Genomic DNA, 19,614 nt, shown 5'->3' on the forward strand with positions numbered 1-19,614 from the left:
CAAAGCATTATGGTCTTTTATCGGAACAACGATGTTCTTATGTGCAAGATATTCGCCACCACTTTACAAGGTGAAGAGCAAGATTGGTTTCATACCCTACCGCCACAATCCATCCGGAGTTTTGATGATCTTTCCTTGGTTTTCACCAAAGAATACTCATCCTACTGCTCGATCAAGAAAAAGTCCGACCATTTGTTCAATGTGAAGAAGAATCCAAAGGAGTCGCTTCGCAACTACGTGAAGAGGTTCAAAACAGAGAACGTAAAGATAGTCGGATGCGACGACTTGATAGCAAGTGTAGCCTTCCAAAAAGGATTCCAGCAGACCACCCGTTGTTTGGAGAATTGATCGTGAAAGAAGACCTAACTCTAGCAGAGAAGCATGCACTTTGGGACGAGCTCGAGCAGACAAGGCACCCAAGCAGCCTTGAATAGAGTCGGCAGTGGCTCAAAGGAAGGAGGATGGGAAACAGTACAACAAAAGCAGGCATGAGGCTAAGCGTAGGGACCAACCTACAACCAAAGAAGGCTCGATGACCAATAACTACTCTAAGTTCTCAATCTGGATCCACCAAATCCTTCGCGACATTAAGAGTGAGCCATGGTTCAAGTTATCGAAACAATCAAAGGGAGATACTTCTAAGTTGGATCACATTAAGTACTGCGCATTCCACCGAGGTCTCAGTCACACAACCAACAAATGCTATTCTTGGAAAAACTCCCTAGAAAATCTTGTGAAAGAAGGCAAGGTTGACAGGTACTTAGACAAGTCGGCAGTGCAGCCTAGAAGGAACACAAACACCAACGAAGAGCAACCAACCAAGACGATTTGGATCAATGACATCTTCGTCGAATTAGAGCACTTGGGGGCTACTAACAATTCAAAGAAAAGGAAGATCCAGTAGGCTATACTAGTTTCACAAGTCCAAGCAGTCGACACTCATCCCAGGCTCGTTATTGGCTTCATCGAGCAAGATGCCGAAGGTGTCAAATTTTCACACAACAATGCACTAGTAATATCTGTCCAATTAGCCCATGCTATAGTCGATATAATGATGGTTGACAATGGAAGTGTAATCAACCTACTTCAACTCTTAGTAATTCAGAAGATGGGCCTGGAAAGCACAATCATACGTCGAACGAATGTACTCACCGGATTTAACAGGCACACCTCGACTGTCATCAGCCACATCACACTGGACATGAAAACACCGCCAATTGTCTCGAAGCAAACGTTCATAATAGTAAGTGACCCGTCTCCCTATAATGGGATTCTAGGGAAACCTTGGCTAATAAATCTGGATGTTGTCATTTTCGTCAAGTATAAAAAAATCTGATTCTGCATCCCAGAAAGAAGAGTCAAAGAAATCAAGTCTGACCAGGCCACATCTCGACGATGCACTGCGCAAGTATTGAAGGAATCAAAGAAGAAGACTTTTACCCCCGAAGAGGCTACCGAGGTCTGAAAGGACAAAAAAGGTACCCAATAACAATTATAGCAAATGGATCAAGAAGCTGATGCATAAGTAGACAAGATAGGATGGAAACTCGAAAAGGACACCGATGACATTATTCTTGATCCTGGCAGCCAGAAAAGATGGCTAAAATTGGCTTACGTCAAAGCCCAATCGAGAAAGAAGAACTCACAGCTTTCCTTAGGGAAAATCATGCCGTCTTTGCATGGTCATTTTTCGACATGCCCGACATCGATCCCGAGATAGCTTACCACAAGCTGCATGTCGACCCCGTTGTCAAACCAGTGATCCAAAAAAGAAAGCATTTTGCACCTGAATGAGTGACGATCATCAATGCGAAAATTGACAAGCTACTAGAAGCAGGATTCATAAAAGAGGTAGCACACTCAGCATGGCTTGCTAATGTCGTGCTAGTAAAAAAGAAAGAAAAGGGCAAATGGAGGGTTTGAGTAAACTACATCGACCTTAACAAAGCATGCCCAAAGGATCCTTATCAGCTTCCCCGAATCGATCTATTAGTAGATTCAACTTCTGGGAAGTAGTTGCTCAGCTTCTTGGACGCATACTCTGGCTACAACCAAATAGCCATATACGAGTCTAACAAGGAAAAAACCGCGTCCGTGATCGAGCAAGGCAATTACTGCTACAAGGTCATGCCCTTTGGCTTCAAGAACACAGGAGCTCCTTACCAAAGGTTAGTAAACATGATGTTCCAGAAGCAAATTGGAGTAACCATGGAAGTTTATGTCGACGACAACATGGTGAAGGGTAAGCAGCTGTTAGACCATATCGGCAACCTGGCGGAAACTTTCAACATCCTTATAAAGTAAAAGATGAAGCTCAATCCCACCAAATACACATTTGGAGTATCTTCAGGCAGATTCTTTGGGTACTTAGTGACCCAACGAGGAATCGAAGCACATCCTAAGAAAATCTGAGCGATCTTAAAGATGAAATCTCCAACTACCTTGAATAAGATCCAAAGCTTTACCTGACGAGCAACCGCCCTCAACCGTTTTCTCTCACAGTCCACCGATTGATGCAAACTTTTTTTCAAGCCATTAAGAGGGCACAACGAGACAAAAAGGATGATGGGTGCGAAAAAAATTTCCAAGACTTGAAGAAGTATCTTACATCACCTATTTTACTATCTAAGCCGGAAGCAGCAGAAGACTTATACATCTACTTTGAAGTCTCCGAAGTAGTAGTAAACTCTGCCCTAATACAAGAAGAGCTAGGGGCCCAACTGCCGGTATTCTACAATTCTAAAGCTTTTCTCGATGCAGAAACTAGATACCTGAAGATCGAAAAATTAATTTTGGCGCTAGTTGTTGCAGCTCAAAAGCTCAAACCATACTTTGAAGCTCATACAATCATTGTCATGACTCAATATCCTCTACGATCAATCCTACATGGTCCAGACACTTCTCAACGAGTGATGAAATAGGCGTTGGAACTTGGCCAATACTATTTAGTTTTCCAACCCCACACGGCAATAAAGGTCCAAGCCTTGGCGGACTTCATAAAGGAATTCAAGCCTAGCCTAAACAACGTAACAGAACGGCCCAACGAGGCCATGGAAGAAGCCGAGCACACCTTAGTCACACCTGCTCCCCCTAATGGAGACTTCTGGCATTTGCATGTCGACGATGCATCCAACTAAAAAGGCTCGAGAGTAGGCGTGGTCCTTGTTACCCCAGACAGTTCAATGCTCGAGCAGGCGATCACTCTAAACTGCAAAGCATCCAACAACGAAGCAGAGTACAAGGGCCTACTAGCAGGCATCTGAATGGAAAAAGACTGGGTAGTGAAGAAACTCACAACTCATTTTGATTCTCAGTTAATCACTAGCCAAACTACTGAGAGTACATGGGAAAACATCCAAGGATGGTGCAATACCTAGAGAAGGTATGCAAGCAACTTGAGACATTTAAGACTTACATTCTCACTTAAGTTCCACAGGCAGACAACGCCCACACGAACGCATTAGCTAGCCTAGGATCCGCCCTCAACCACCAACTTAAATGCTTTATTCCAGTGGAGTATCTAGATAAGCCATGCGTAAAGGTGGAGCCTGCAGCCAAAGCGTCACAGGTTAGCATAACTTCCAATTGGCAAAGTTTTATTATAAACTATCTAGTCAATGACACATTTTCCACGGAAAGGTTAGAGTCTAGAAAGCTCCAAATGAAGGCAGCACGCTATTACATATAAAACGACATTCTTTTCCATAGTTTCTACACCGGACCACATCTCCACTGCCTAGTGCCTCCTGACGACCTAAAGGTTCTAAGTTCAATCCACGAAGGCGTTCGTGGAAATCACTCCGAAGGCCAATCCTTAGCACAGAAAGCTCTTAACACAGGCTATTACTAGCCTACTATGCATCAAGATGCTAATGAGTTAGTGCAAAAGAGCAACTGTTGCCAATGTTACAAGTCTGTACTAGAACTGCCTGCCAACGAACTACACCCGCAGGCGAGTCCCTGACCATTCATGCAGTGGGCAATGGACTTGGTAAGGCCAATGCCACCCACCACTGGGGGTAGATGCATGATGATAGTGGAAACCGATTACTTCACCAAATAGGTAGAAGCAGAGCCCATGAAACCCACGACTTAGACGGACATAAAATGCTTCATATGGAGGAATATCATTTACCGATTTGGCATTCCTCAGTCCATCGTCACTGATAACGGCCCGCAATTCGTAGGCAAAGATTTGTCAAAGTTCTTCCAAAAGTATGGCTTCAGTCAGCACATGTCCACACTGAGATATCTTTAAGGCAATGGGCAAGCCGAAGCATCCAAGAAGATGATCCTCGACTGCCTCAGGAAATCCTTCATCGACAAGAAGGGAAAATGGCCAAACGAACTCCCCGGATGTCTATGGTTATATCGCACCACCTAAAGACGAGCAATCAATGAAACTCCTTTCTCTTTGGCATTTGATTCAGAAGTAATCATTCATCTCAATGTCATCGTGCCAAGTATCAGCACTTTACTACCAAGCATTGAGTAGAATAGTAAGGAGATGGCCACAAGCTTAGATCTGGCAGAGGAAAAGCACGAGTAGACCATTACCCACATCGCAACCTACCAGCAACAGCTCCTCTCTAGCTATAACAAAAGGGCTAAGATCTGGCAATTCCAACCTAAAGATTTAGTCTTAAGAAAAGCCTTCATCATTGCCTGCAGAGAAGGCTCCAAAAAGAAGGATCCCATATGGGAAGGTCCGTACAAGATTAGCAAGTAAGTGGTAAGGGTAATTACACCCTCACCACCATGAATAATAAAGAAATCGACACATAGTGGAACGCCTGCAATCTAAGGAAGTACCATGTATAACCTCCCGCAACATCGAAGCTCGAAGAACTCGAGCAGCTCAACAGGCACTACTTCGCAAGCCGATGACTATCCAATTGTAATGTAGTCTCTACTTTACAGCTAAGTTTTCATTTATTTCACTCGTTTTTCAATGAGGAATTCATAAGTGATTTACAACTTGGCTCGACTACATGTTTACAACAGCTGATCACTCAAGCACTTCAAAAGAAGACTGCACCCTTCTTATAGACTCATCGCAGGAATTGCACCCCTTGAGGGACCAACCATGCTCTCCAGTGTGAGAGGGTAAACTAATTCCCTGACATCCACGTGGGTTTACTTTCCAAAACAGAAGGATAAACTCTACACTCCGAATATCTAGACGTGGATGAGCTAGGCTACCCTATTATAACTAAATGCATGATGGCTTGCGCTGGGATTCCTAGAAGTAGCCACAATGGTTTTTTTCAAGGCTTAGCCTAAAGATGTAGGGGGAACATAACGCAGTACGCCCTATGAATGGCTGTCCTGGAACCCTAAAATTGCTACCGAGTGCACTAAGGTAGCTTATGGTTTCCAGAAGACTGCCTACGACTTGCCCTTCGAGCAGTAATCCGTGCTAAACTTATACAACCGCACGTTTATGTGAAAGTTTAGACAAGTTAGCGTGCGTATACGAAGCTTTATCCATTGCCGACATGCTATGCAGTCTGTTGATGCACAAAATCAGAGAAGACTTTGGTACAACAGAAATTGTTAAGTTTGTGACCTTCGCTAGATTGCTCGGGTCACTAGTGTGAATAAGTATGTAAATGGACAGGGAAACAAACACAATATGTACGTGGTTCACCCAGATTGGCTACATCCACGGAGTAGAAGAGTTCTCATTAATTGTGAAGGGTTTGCACAAGTACATAGGTTCAAGCTCTTCTTTAGTGAGTACTAGTGAATGATTTAGTACAAATGACATTCGAAAATATTGTGAGAGAATGATCTCTATTTATAGAAGAGAGTTTCTAGTTTCATTCTGACATTGACACGTGTCATGTTGTGATTGGCTTTTGATGTTGACACGTGTCGTGCTATGATTGGCTTCTGATGTCGACACGTGTCGCGCTGTGATTGGCCTCTTGGTTAGAGGGAAACTCTTCTGGGTCCTTGATGGTATAATGTTGACCGGTGCTCAATAGTTTCAGGATTGGTCAAGAATGGTATAAACAGTGCTCCCTTAAGTTCCCAAGTGAGGGAAGCTCCTTGGTTTGGGATGTGCAAGATCCAAGCCATCACGAAACTTCTAAGTACCGAAGTATGGTATCATTTTCACTTGCCTTATCTGTCTCATATGTAGATGTGGCATCTTCTCTGAAAGTACTTTTCCTCCATCCAGGGGTGGTATTTTTAAACGATGAAGATGCACAAGGTAATGTATCAATTTCACTTGAAGCTTACTTGTAGTTTCGGGCTTGGTCAAGTGTGATACAAACCCTATAGTATGAGTCCCCCAAGTCGCCGAGTTAGAAGATTTGCCAAAGGAGGTAACAGACAAGGTAAGCAATCAGACTTCCAAGCAAGTAACCTGGATCAGAGGTTCGACTTCGGCTTCCGGTTGATTGTTCTCCTTCTCCTTGTGTCGTAAAAAACAACAAGGATAAGGAGAAGCAAATGGAGAAGAGATGATATGAGATACTTTTGCTTTTGAAGAAGTGACTTTCCATAGGCTTATTCTTGAATTGGAGGGTTTTCTGGTTTCCTCCAGAGTATAAGGCCGACTCAAGAATTTTAGGGTCAAATCAAGTCCATCAAATATAGAGTACGTTCGACCCTGATGATATGAGATACTTTTGCTGTTGACAAAGTAATGGATGTATCGGCACGTGTTTTGTTACGCTTATTTCCACATGCTTCCTTGTATCATTCTCACTTGCCCTATCTGTTCCTCACGCAGATGTGGTATCTTCTCTGGAAGCATAAGATGTTGAAGATGAGAACTCGAGAGCAATGCCAGGTAAGTAATCAGGCAAGGGGTTCCAGGCAGTCTGTTCCTGATTGGAAGCTTGATTCTAAGTGTTGACTGATTGCTCTCTTTCTCCTTGTCTTGCAGGTAAGAACAAGACCAAAGGAAAAGAAAGGGAAAAAGCATGATATGGGATACTCTTGCTTTTAACCTTGATGATATGAGATACACTTGCTCTGGTGTGGCTTGTTTGCAGAGGTATTATCGAGGGGAAAAAAGCTGAGTATTTTGAGAGATTATGCTGAGAGTGCCATCTCGAATGTGAAGAAAAGTTGAGCATTTTATTTTATTTGTAAGTCTGCCTAGCTGTGGAGGATGAAGGTCGACATATATAGGAATTGTCCCAACAGCGAGTGGTAACGCTGTTTCTTTACCCTTTTCGGCCATAGCAATGTAGTGGGAGTTGCAAGATTCATGTGTTTTAACTTTGTCATAGCACTTTGAAAAAATGGTTTGTGGTATCTGGAAAGCTGATGTTGCGTGTGAAGATTACTGACAAGCTTTATCCAAGGAAATCTAGCTCTCGAAGTTCGAAAAGCGGTGCCTCTTCAGTTTTCAAACAAGCAATCCTATCGGGGATCTGGCTCTCGAGATTCGAAGAACGGTGCCTCTTCGATTTTTGAGAAAGCAATCATGTTGGGACTCTGGCTATTGAGATTCTAAGAGCGGTGCCTTTTCAATTTTTGAGCAAGGAATCCTGTTGGGAGTATGGCTCTCGAGATTTAGAGAGATGTGTCTCTTCGATTTTTGAGCAAGTAATCATGTTGGGAGTCTGGCTCTCAAGATTCGGAGGGTGGGGCCTCTTCAATTTTTAAGGAAGTAATCCTGTTGAGAGTTTGGCTCTCGAGATTCGAATAGCGGTGCCTCTTCGATTTTTGAGAAAGCAATCCTGGTGGGAGTTTGGCTCTTGAGATTCGGGGAGCGGTGCCTCTTCAATTTTTGAGCAAGTAGTCATGTTGGAAGTGTTTTCTTGATGTGAGTAAAGGTTGGGCATTTTTGCCAGTCTGCCTTACCACGGAGCACGAAGGTTGACACACACAGGGAGTTTCCAGTTATCTAGCAGTGGTGCTGTTCCTTTACCCTTGTGGGTAATGGTAGGGTAGCTGAACCTTCAAAATTTATGTGTCTAAACTGTGTCAGAGATCTTTGGCAAAGTTATTTGTGGTACCCGAGAAGCTGTTGTTGCGTGTGGAAAGTGATGCCTCTTCGGAATCCGAAGAGTGGTGCCTCTTCGATTTTTGAACCAACGACCCTGTTGCCCTTTCTTTTATAAGGGCACCAATAGTGTGCAATAAGTACATTCAAAGAGTTAATTCTTGTAGGAATTTTCCCCTTACTTCAAAGATTTATTGCACCTCATTTCTCCTTCATCATTTTTGAGAATGTCTGGCCCATCCGACCGTTGTTTTGACTTAAACTTTGGTGAAGAGGTAGCCATGCCTTCTCAAGACAAAATATGGCGCCCATCATTCTTATCCCCTACTGGTCTTCTTACCGTTGGGGACTCTGTGATGAAGAATGATATGACCGCTACGGTGGTGGCCAGGAACCTTCTGACTTCCAAAGATAATAGATTACTTTCCAAACAGTTTGATGAGTTGGCTGTTAAGGATTCTTTGGCTCTCAGTGTTCAGTGTGCAGGTTCTGTGTCTAATATGGCCTAACGCCTATTTGCTTGAACCCGCCAAGTTGAATCATTGGCAGCTGAAGTGATAAGTCTCAAACAGGAGATCAGAGGGCTCAAGCATGAGAATAAACAGTTGCATAGGCTCGCACATGACTATGCTACAAACATGAAGAGGAAGCTCGACCAGCTGCAGGAATATGATGGTCAGATTTTACTTAATCATCAGAGGTTTGTAGGTTTGTTCCAAAGGCATTTATTACCTTCGTTTTCTAAGGTTGTACCGCGTAATGAAGCTCCAAATGATCAACCTTTGGTGCCTCCTCCTTCTAGGGTTCTACCTAGTACTGAGGCTCCAAATAATCACCTTCTGGTGCCTCCTCTTTCTAGGGCTTTGCCGACTGCTGAGACTTCTCCTGAGCAACTTTTGTGAAGGCTCCCTCTTGTTTGTTTATTTTGATTCATGTATATGTACATATTTGTAACTTATCGGAGATATCAATAAACAAGCTTTGCTTTATTTCAACGTATTGTGTTAAATACACCAAGGCCTTCTTCACTAAGTTCTTTGAATTTTTCCTTTTGTTGAAGCTTGTATGTTGAAGCTTTGTGAGTGAAGCATGTAGGTTGAGATAGTTCTCCCTTAATTTCCCGAGTGAGGAAAACTTCTCAGTTGGAGACTTGAAAAAATCCAAGTCACTGAGTGGTCATGAGACTTCCGAGTATTAAGGTGCAGTAGCATATGGTAGGAGTCCCCCAAGTCTCCGGTCGAGGGAGTTGACAAATGAGGTGTCTTGCTAGTAGCCAAGTTTCCAAAGTAACAAAACTTCACCATTTTCCTTTCTAAGTGGTAACCCAAAACTTCTCCTTCATATATATTTGTTATGAACGTTGTTAGGCCCAAAAAATAAGAAGCCTAGGCAATTTTTTTTTTTGAATTTTCGATTTTTTTTACTATTATTATTATTTTTTTTGAATTTTCAAATTTTCAAAATTTCGAATTTCTGAATTTTCGAATTTTCGAATTTTCGAATTTTTGAATTTTTGAATTTTTGAAAAAAAAAAAAAAAAAATATATATATATATATATATATTTTAAGCTTTATAGGTGAAGCTTTGTAGGTGAATCTTTGAGGTTGAAGCTTTGTTTGGTACCATGAATTGATTTTGCTTCACACTATCTTGATCAAGATAGTATGAAGCTTTTGTAGGTGAAGCTGTTGTGTTGAAGCTTTGTAGGTGAAGCTTTTGTGGGTGAAACTTTTGTGGTGGGTGAAGCTTTTGTTGGTAAAGCTTTTGTGGTGGGGGAAGCTTTTGGGGGTGAAGCTTTAATTGGTGAAGCTTTTATGGGTGAAGCTTTTGTGGTGGGTGAAGTTTTTCTGGGTGAAGCTTTTGTTGGTGAAGCTTTTATGGGTGAAGCTTTTGTAGGTGAAGCTATTGTGGGTGAAGCTATTGTGGGTGAAGCGTTTGTAGGTGAAGCTTTGGAGTTGAAGCTTTTGTAGGTGAAGCTTTGGAGTTGAAGCTTTGTAGGTGAAGTTTTGGAGTTGAAGCTTTTGTTGGGTACCATGAATTGATTTTGCTTCACACTATCTTGATCAAGATAGTGTGAAGCTTTTGAGAATTTGTAGTTGTCCTCCATTGATGAAGCTTTTGTAGGTGAAACTATTGTGGGTGAAGCTATTGTGGGTGAAGCTTTGGAGTTGAAGTTTTGTAGGTGAAACTTTGGAGTTGAAGCTTTTGTTGGGTACCATGAATTGATTTTGCTTCACACTATCTTGATCAAGATAGTGTGAAGCTTTTGAGAATTTGTAGTTGTCCTCCATTGATGAAGCTTTTGTGGTGAAGCTTTGATGGGTACCATGAATAGATTTTGCTTCACACTATCTTAATCAAGATAGTGTGAAGCTTTTGAGAATTTGTAGTTGTCCTCTATTGATGAAGCTTTGTTAAATTTCCCTTTTTTTTTGGGACACTAGAAATTTGAAAATGTGGGAGAGACAACATATACAAATTTTGCTTCCAAACTGTTGAGCAAGAGATTGTGATGCAAGCCACCCCTTGTAGTAGTCGAAGGTTTGGATGAACCATATAAATTGAATTTGCTTTGAACAGTCTTGAATTTGCTTCGAAGGTTTGAGAATTGTAGTTGCCCTCCATTGATGAAGCTCTTGTTGGCACCATAAATTGGTTTTGCTTCATACTGTCTTCATCAAGAGTGTGTGAAGCTTTTAAGAATTGTGGTTGCCCTCCATTGATGAAGCTCTTGTTGGCATCATAAATTGGTTTTGCTTCACACTGTCTTGATCAAAAGTGTGTAAAGCTTTTGAGAATTATGGGTGAATTCCTTTGATGAAGCTTTTGTTGGCATCATATATTGGTTTTCCTTCACACTGTCTTGATTAAGAGTGTGTGAAGCTTTTGAAAATTATGTTTGCCCTCCATTGATGAAGCTCTTGTTGGCACCATAAATTGGTTTTGCTTCACACTATCTTGATCAAGAGTGTGTGAAGCTTTTGAGAATTGTGGTTGAACTCCTTTGATGAAGCTCTTGTTGGCACCATAAATTGGTTTTGTTTCACACTGTCTTAATCAAGAGTGTATAAAGCTTTATACGAGTTGTAGTGTTTGCATTGTTACATAGGGGAAATGTCTGAAGCAGATGCAAGAGGGCTGAATAACTTGGTCTTCGTATGCCATGCACTGAAGTTGTTGTTGGCTTGCAATAAGACTTTGTTGGTGACTATAACTATTGTTGGGCATAAGTGCTCCCATAGTTGAGTTGTCAAGATTGAGGTTTTTTATTATTTGTGAATGCTAGGAGTTCACATGTACAAGTTGTACCATTTGTCTTCTGGTAGGTGGAATGAATGGTGAGTTGCTTTCATCACTTGGTTGGTGGTACGAAGGTGAGTTCCTTCATCACATTTCATCACCTGGTTGGTGGCATAAAGATGAGTTCCTTCTTCACCTAGTTGGTGGGATGAGTGGCAATTTACCAAATGATATTAGAGTACGAGTTGTACATTTCATCACCTGGTTGGTGGCATGAAGGAGAGTACAAGTTATACATTTCATCACCTAGTTGGTGGCATGAAGAAGGGTACGGGTCGTACATTTCATCACCTGGTTGGTGGCATGAAGATGAGTTCCTTCTTCACATTTCATCACTTGGTTTGTGAGAATAAGGGCAAAGTGTCTTGGTACATTGTAGCAAGTGTCGAATGACACAAAGTATGTTGAACCTTTTCAAAGCACAGTTGGCCTATGTATGAATGTGTTGGAATGTATGATTGAACGAATATACTGTGAAGTTGTTCGTTTATTTGTATAGTCTTGTTGACATATACTTAGACTTTGTTTCATGTTGGAAGCATTCATGTTGAAGCTTTGAACTCGAGTGTTTCATTGCTAGGAATGTAAGTGGATTAGGATCGAGTTGTCTAAATCACCTCTTTATTAAATTCATGCCAAATAGTCTTCGTTACATAGGATGTCGAATGGCTGAAGCTTAACACTTGTACAATGTGAGTTTACTTGTAATAGTACTTCAAGTGATCAACATTCCATGGATGGCCAAGGGTCTTGCCATCAGAGCTTCTAAGCTTGTAGGAGCCAGGGCGACTGATGCCAACAACTTCAAACGGTCCATCCCAGTTTGGACTAAGTGTTCCTTCACTCGGGACTCTGTCGCAGAGTAATCTTTTCTTCAATACCCAGTCCCCAATTTTGAAAGAACGAGGTTTAACCCTTGAGTCATAGTAGTTGGAGATGCGCTGCTTGTAGGTGACATTCTTCAAGTGAGCCTGATTTCTGTGTTCCTCGACTAGATCTAAGTTGAGGGTAAGTTGTTTGTCATTTTCTCTTTGCACGTAGTTCTGGACTCAGAACGTTGCTTGCTCAAGCTCAACTGGGATAACTGCCTCTGTACCAAAGGCAAGTGAGAATGTGGTTTCTCTTGTTGATGTCCGATACGAAGTGCGGTATAACCAAAGAACTTGGGGTACAAATTCTGGCCAACAACCTTTAGCCTTGTCCAAGCTGGTTTTCAAAGTTCGCTTGATTATTTTGTTAATGGCTTCAACTTGTCCATTAGACTGGGGATGAGCTGGGGAGGCAAAACATAAGTTGATGTTGAACTTAGAGCAGAACATCCTGAACTTATTGTTGTCCAACTGTCACCCGTTGTCAGTGACTATCGCATTAGGAATGTCGAATCTGCAAAGGATGTTCTTCCATACAAAGTCTTCTATTTTTTTCTCAGTAATGGATGCCAAGGGTTTTACTTTGGCCCACTTTGTGAAGTAGTCAACTGCAACGATTGCATAGCGAACCTTGCCCTTCCCTGCAGGCATTGGGGCGATCAAATCAAGTCCTCATTGGGCGAAGGGCCAAGGGTTGATCATAGGAGTAAGCGGCTCGGGAGGGGAGTGAGGAATAGTTGCATAGTGTTGACACTTATCACATGAGCAGGATATTCTGATCGCATCTTGGTGGAGTCTTGGCCAGTAATATCCTTGGCGAAAAGCCTTATGTGCTAGGGATCGAGATCCAGCATGATCTCCACAGACTCCTTCATGTATTTCCCGAAGGACAGTTTCCGCCTCTGCGGGCGTAAGGCATCTTAGGTATGGTAGGTTAAAACCCCGCATGTAGAGTTAGTCATTAATGATCAAGTAACGGGTAGCCTTGTATCGAATCTGCTTAGCTTGGACTTTGTTATTTGGAAGGGTGCCATGAGCAAGGAATTTATAAATCGGGGTAATCCAACAATCCCCCTGTTGTAAGTTGCACACTTCCGCAGCCATGGTGCTTGGTGCTGCCAACAATTTGACCTGAATTTTTCTCCCAATCTTGTCTTCCACCACTGAGGCAAGGCGAGCCAAATAATCTGCATGACTGTTTGCTGCACGAGGAATTTGGGTGATCTGGTAGTGGAAATGCTGGAGCAAAAATTGTGTTTGTGCCAGATATGCTGCCATGAAGCTATCCTTAGCGTCAAAGTTGTTGGTGACCTGGTTAAGCACCAATTGGGAGTCACTGAAGATATCAATTCGTTTAACCCCAAGGTGTTTGGCCAAATGTAAGCTTGCTATGAGGGCTTCATATTCGGCCTCATTGTTCGACGCCTTGAATTTGAAACGAAGAGCATACTCTATCGCCATTTTGACAAGGGTCGTAAGGATTAAGGACTAGTCTTGCTCCACAACCCTGTTGGTTGGACGAGCCATCAAAATATAGACTCCACGATGGGGCTGTTGGTTCTATTTTCTGAGCTTATGAGGGTAATGAAACAACTTCTTTAGGCGTAGAAACAATGTCACAGGATATGTGAAGTCGGCGATGAAGTCTACCACTGCCTGGCCCTTCTCAGCTGGCTTTGGTTGGTAGGAGATGTCAAACTCACCCAATGTTATCGCCCATTTGATCATTCACCCGGAAGTGTCAGGACTTTGGAGTATCTATCGAAGAGGATGATTGGTAAACACGATGATGGAGTATGCTTGGAAGTAAGGGCGAAGTTTTCGAGCAGACATGACCAATGCTAGAGCCAATTTCTCAATGTTGGAGTATCGTGTCTCTACATCTTATAAGGCCTTGCTAGCGTAGTAGACAGGCTGTTCAACTTTACCATCATTTTGAATGAGAACAGAACTTACTGCTGAAGCCGATACCGACAGATAGATAATGAGAGTGTCAATCTTTGAGGTTCTTGAATGCCTCAGCACATTCATCAGTCCATGTAATGTACTTCTTACTTCCCTTAAGTGTTTTGAAGAAATGAGCACATCTGTCTATGGCCTTAGAGATGAACCTAGTTAAGGCTGCCACCTTGCCAGTAAGGCTTTGGATGTCTTTTGAAGTTACCGGTTCCTTCATGTCGAGAATTGCTTTGATCTTCTCGGGATTAGCCTCAATGCCTCGTTGGCTTATCATGAAACCTAAGAATTTGCCAGAGCCTACGTCGAAGGCGCATTTCCTGGGGTTCAACTTCATTCGCTACCTCTTCAGAATGGTGAAAGTTTCAGATAGGTTGGTAATGTGTTGGTCATTATTTTGCTTTTGACTAGCATATCATCAACGTAAACTTCCATGCTCTTCCCAATTTGTTCGATGAACATTGAATTGACCAGTCTCTGATAAGTTGCTCCTACATTTTTTAGGCCGAAGGGTATGACTTTATAGCAATATAGTCCCCTGTCAGTAATGAAGGTTATGTGTTCTTGGTCCGAAAAGTTCATGAGGATTTGGTTATATCCTGAGTAAGCATCCATGAAGCTCAAAAGTTCACACCCTGCCGTAGAGTCTATAAGTCTGTCTATAAGAGGAAGAGGAAAGCTATCCTTCAAGCATCCTTTATTTAGGTCAATGTAATCAACACACATTCTCCACAAGACCTTTTAGAGCAGGAGACTTTCTTTGGTCGGATTCTTCTTAACAAGGACAACATTTGCTACCCACATTGGATAATTGACTTCGCGGATGAAGCCTATGCCTTTAAGTTTTTCTACTTTTACCTTCACTGCCTCATACCATTCAGCGTTATAAGATTTTCGCTTCTGTCTCACTGGCTTGGTCTTGGGGTCAATATTAAGTGATGACAGATGATATCGGGAGAGATGTTTGGCATGTCCTCGTATGACCAGGCGAAAACCTCAGTGTTCTCTTGCAAAAAAGAGATCAATGCCAACTGAATGGGTGGTGACAAGGTGGTGCCAATCTTCACCATGCGATCTGGATAATATTTTGAGATAGAGACATTCTCCAACTCTTCAGCGGGTTGTTCTTGCTCGGTGAAAGAGTCATCTCGAGGATCATTGAGTTGACTGTTGCCACCGTGAAGATCCAAGTTGGCTTCGTCTGGGCTGGTCTTTATGACTTGGTCATGTATAGAAAAGGTTTCCTTGGGCACAGGTAGGTGCTGTTGCTTGATCGAAGTGTTGTAACATGATCGTGCACTAAGTTGATCTCTTCTGATGTAACCATTGCTATAGGGGGTTGGAAATTTCATTAACAACATATGTGTGGATACCATGGCCTTGAGATCATTGATGCCTGTGCGTCCGAAGATGACATTGTATGTCATTGGGCAATCAACCACCAGGAAGTTAGTGGTAATGGTAGCTGTATAAGGGCCTGTACCAATGGTGAAAGGTAAGTGTATGCTTCCTAAAGGTTGCACGATATCACCGGAGAAGCTTATCAGAAGGGAAATCGAGCAAGTGTTTAGCTATATTAAATGCCCTGAAAGCTTCAGCAAACATGATATTGATCGAAGCCTCCGTGTCTACCAGGATTCATCGTACTTCAAAGTTGGCTATGTGAGCTTCCATAATCAGTGGGTCGTTGTGAGGGTATATGATACCTCTTTCTTCCTCAGGGTAGAAACATATTGGATCACAGTTAGGCTTTTGATACTTACCTCCCCTGATGTCTTTCACGTGAAACACTTGGTGGCAAGACCTTAAAGCTCGTTCATTATTTTTCATGGCCCTATTAGAAGATTTAGATATGGGTATGCCACCACTTATGGAATATATCACATTCACCTAGCGTTGGTTACGGTTACCCCTTGAAGGGTGAAGGAGGAATTGATCAATTTTTCCTTCACGTGCCAAAGCTTCAATATGATCATGAATAGTGATACACTTCTCGCCGTCACAGCCGTTATGCTTGTGGTAGCAGCAAAATGTACCCGTGTTCTTCGTGGGCTTGTAATCCGGGTGCCTCGGTTTTGGCTTCGGTATCAGGTGTGCTATGCTGGGGTAAATGGCCACGCATGTGGCGTTCAAAGGTGTGTATGCCTCATACCTTGGGTAGGGGTTGTCCTGACACTTGCTTGACCCACTGTGTTAACTGCCTGGTGTCGAAGATTATAATGGCAATACTCTTGGTTATCGCGGTAGTGTCCTTTACTCATTTTACTAAAATGAGACTGGTGAGGATGGAAATCTTTCCTTTTGCCCTAAGATTGTTATGTCTGTTGACTTGGCAAAGTATTAAGTAAGGCAGGGGGAGGCACCGTTGCCATTTGGAAGGTCGAGGTCTTCTCATTTGGTTAGATCTAGCTTCCACTCCCTACTTGCTGATAAGGGGTGGCTGTGGGGGGTTTCCCTTGATATGTTCTTGCCTCGACGAAGGCATGGTTGTAAGCCTGTGCCATCACCTCAGAGTAAGTCTTACAAGTGTTGGCATTGATCATGTACTTGAAGAAACAATCACGTAGGCCTGCCGTGAAAGCCTTGAGGGCGGTCTTGTCATCTGCCTCAATGCAGCGAGAATACTCATTGCTAAAACGATCAGAATACTCTCGTAGTAACCCATCCGGCTTCTAGCGAATAGTGTACAAGTCATCTGCAGAATGCAAGCGATCGGTCTGGAAGATGTGTTGATAGACAAACAGTTTCCTCAGTTCCTCAAATAAGTCAACTATCTCAGGTGGAAGATGGCAATACCAGTTTAGAGCTCCGCTAGAAAGGGTGGAGGGGAAGAGAAGACATCGCTCTTCGTCGGTGTGCATCTGATATGCCATGATGGACTCAAAGAGGTTAAGGTGTTCAATTGGGTCCTCCCTTCCAGTATAGAGTTGTAAACCAAGCATTTGTTTTGTCTTCGCTTGAAGGGGATGTTGAAGATCCTCCTTATGAGAGGGCCAGGCCTAGGTTGGTTCCAGTCAGGTATCTCGGCCTGACGTTCGGCCTTCAACTTGTTTACTTCCTCAAGGAGCTATAGGACAAGGGGGTCCTGAGTAAAGTTATGTACCACGGGGATTTTCTTTCATAAGTCTCCATCGCCTCTTGGAAGTAGGAAAGTTTGAGCGAGGGCGTGTGATTTTTCCTTAGACTCGCCGTATTGACTTCTAGGGTGAGTCTGTCGAAATACTTCAGAGTCCCCTGTACCTTCATGTTCCTCTTACCTAGATTGGCAGCTGGCCTAGGTCGTGGGAGGGGACCGAGTCTTTCAGAAACCCTTGGGTTATTGATCTTCGAGCATATGTGGAGGGGATTCTCTCGACGTTGCTTTACGAAGTCTCGGCAGTCACGATAAACGACTTTTGATCCTTCTAACCCTTCTGCAAGGAGGTGTCTTCATCCACTTCTCCTGTTTCGGGTCAAATCAGCTGGGTTGAGAGAAGTCTCATGTTGATCAATGTTTTGATGATTAGCTCACTCTTCATCAGGGATACCCATGTCGAAGGAAGGTGACCCTCCGTGTTGGGGGGGGGCACCCAGATGATGGTTGATGTCCACAAGGGCAACGAGTTCGCGTGTTTGAGTACGCCTAGTTTCGTGAAGCGTCTCAAAGAGCTTCTCATACTGTTCCTTGAGGACCTTATTCTTCATTGCTATGTTGTTGTTCTAAGCTTCTAGCTCATCGACTTTAGCTTGAAGAGCAACCCTTTTTCCTTCCTTATTTTGTTGTTTCGCACTAGGTGCAAGAAGGGTGTCATTCAATGTGCTGTGGCTTCCTTCGCTTCCCATGTTGGAGAGGGATGCCTGGTCGAAAGAGAGTGTACAAATGGTGGAAACCAACTTGACAAAGCTGAAGAGAGTGGGAATAAGTGTCGTTCCCACAGACGGCGCCAAATGTTGATGCACAAAATCAGTGAGGACTTTGGTACAACAGAACGTGTTAAGTTTGTGACCTTCGTAGATTACTCCGGTCACTAGTGTGGATAAGTATGTAAATGGGCAGGGAAACAAACACAAGATGTACTTTGTTCACCCAGATTGGCTACGTCAACGAAGTAGAGGAGTTCTCATTAATTGTGAAGGGTTTACACAAGTACATAGGTTCAAACTCTCCTTTAGTAAGTACTAGTGAATGATTTGGTACAAATGACATTCAGAAATATTGTGAGAGAATGATCTCTATTTATAGAAGAGAGTTTCTAGTTTCATTCTGACATTGACACGTGTCATGTTGTGATTGGCTTCTGATGTTGACATGTGTCGCGCTATGATTGGTTTCTGATGTCGACACGTGTCGCGCTGTGATTGGCCTCCTGGTTGGAGGAAAACTCTTCTGGGTCCTTGACGGTATAACGTTGACCGATGCTCAGTAGTTTCGGGATTGGTCAAGTATGGTATAAACAGAGTCGATGGGCTTTATTTCTGCCAAAGCACGGAATAATCTACACCAAGTTCTAAAGTGTTGTGATACTTGCTACATAACCTACAAAATTGGAGAAAGCCAAGGTTAACAGCCTAATAGTTACGCGGACTTGTCTGTTTCTGTAAGTAAAGCGTCAGGCTACCAACCCTATGGCTAACAACTTTGCAAAATTCTACACTAACGCCTACGGTTGCATAGACTACTCGAGCCTGTCTACTTATAGAAAAGTAGCATGCCCGCCACCGGTTTATAAAGTCTAAAGGTTAGGGCATGAACAAAAGAAGCGAAGATGGAAAAAAGCAAAAAAAGCAAGTTTACTAAATTTTCTAGCAAAATTGATAAACGACTAGCAAAGATCGAAGGAGTTCAAGCAAAGCAAAAAGAAAGAAGGAAAACAAAGAAAATCCTAAAGGCTACCTAGAAGACTACTCTTTAGCAGTTTAGACATCCTATGACTACTTGGTCGCCACACCTTCACTAGCTGCGACGCTTTCAGCAGCGGCACTATCTAGCGCTTCACCCTAGCTACCCCTGCCTGGGCACCAACCTATCCGACTACTTTACCAATAGAAGCCTCAAAAGTAAAGACGAGCAAGTATTCCAAAGAAATAAAGAAGGTCTCGAAGTCTTTACCAGAAAACTCAAAGTCAAACGGTCGCCCAAAGAGATGGTTTACATAACCCAACTTGTACAAATAAGCTTGACTCTGAGTAAGTGAAGCCTCGAACCCAGCCTCGAACCCTTCAACTGATCATTCTCCTCGAGCAAACAAGCACGGACCCGCTACAGCTCATCCACTTCCTTCATCAGACTGTCATTGATCTTCAAAACACCTTAGAGTTCCAACACTTGAAACTCAAGCCTATCAACGACCTTCTTGAAGTGGATCAATTAGTTATAAGCAGTGATAAGTTCTTCATCCTTTGCGTAAGCAGTAGAGTGGAGCTCAGAGACAGCACGCTCAATGTCTTGAATCTGAGGTATATAACACCCAATCTTCTTCTCTACATTTTCATACTTTACTTGGATCGTGTCAAGCCTAGCCTTCAAATCCACGATCTCT

This window comes from Malus domestica, chromosome 08, assembly GCF_042453785.1.
Source record: "Malus domestica chromosome 08, GDT2T_hap1".
Lineage (NCBI taxonomy): Eukaryota > Viridiplantae > Streptophyta > Magnoliopsida > Rosales > Rosaceae > Malus > Malus domestica.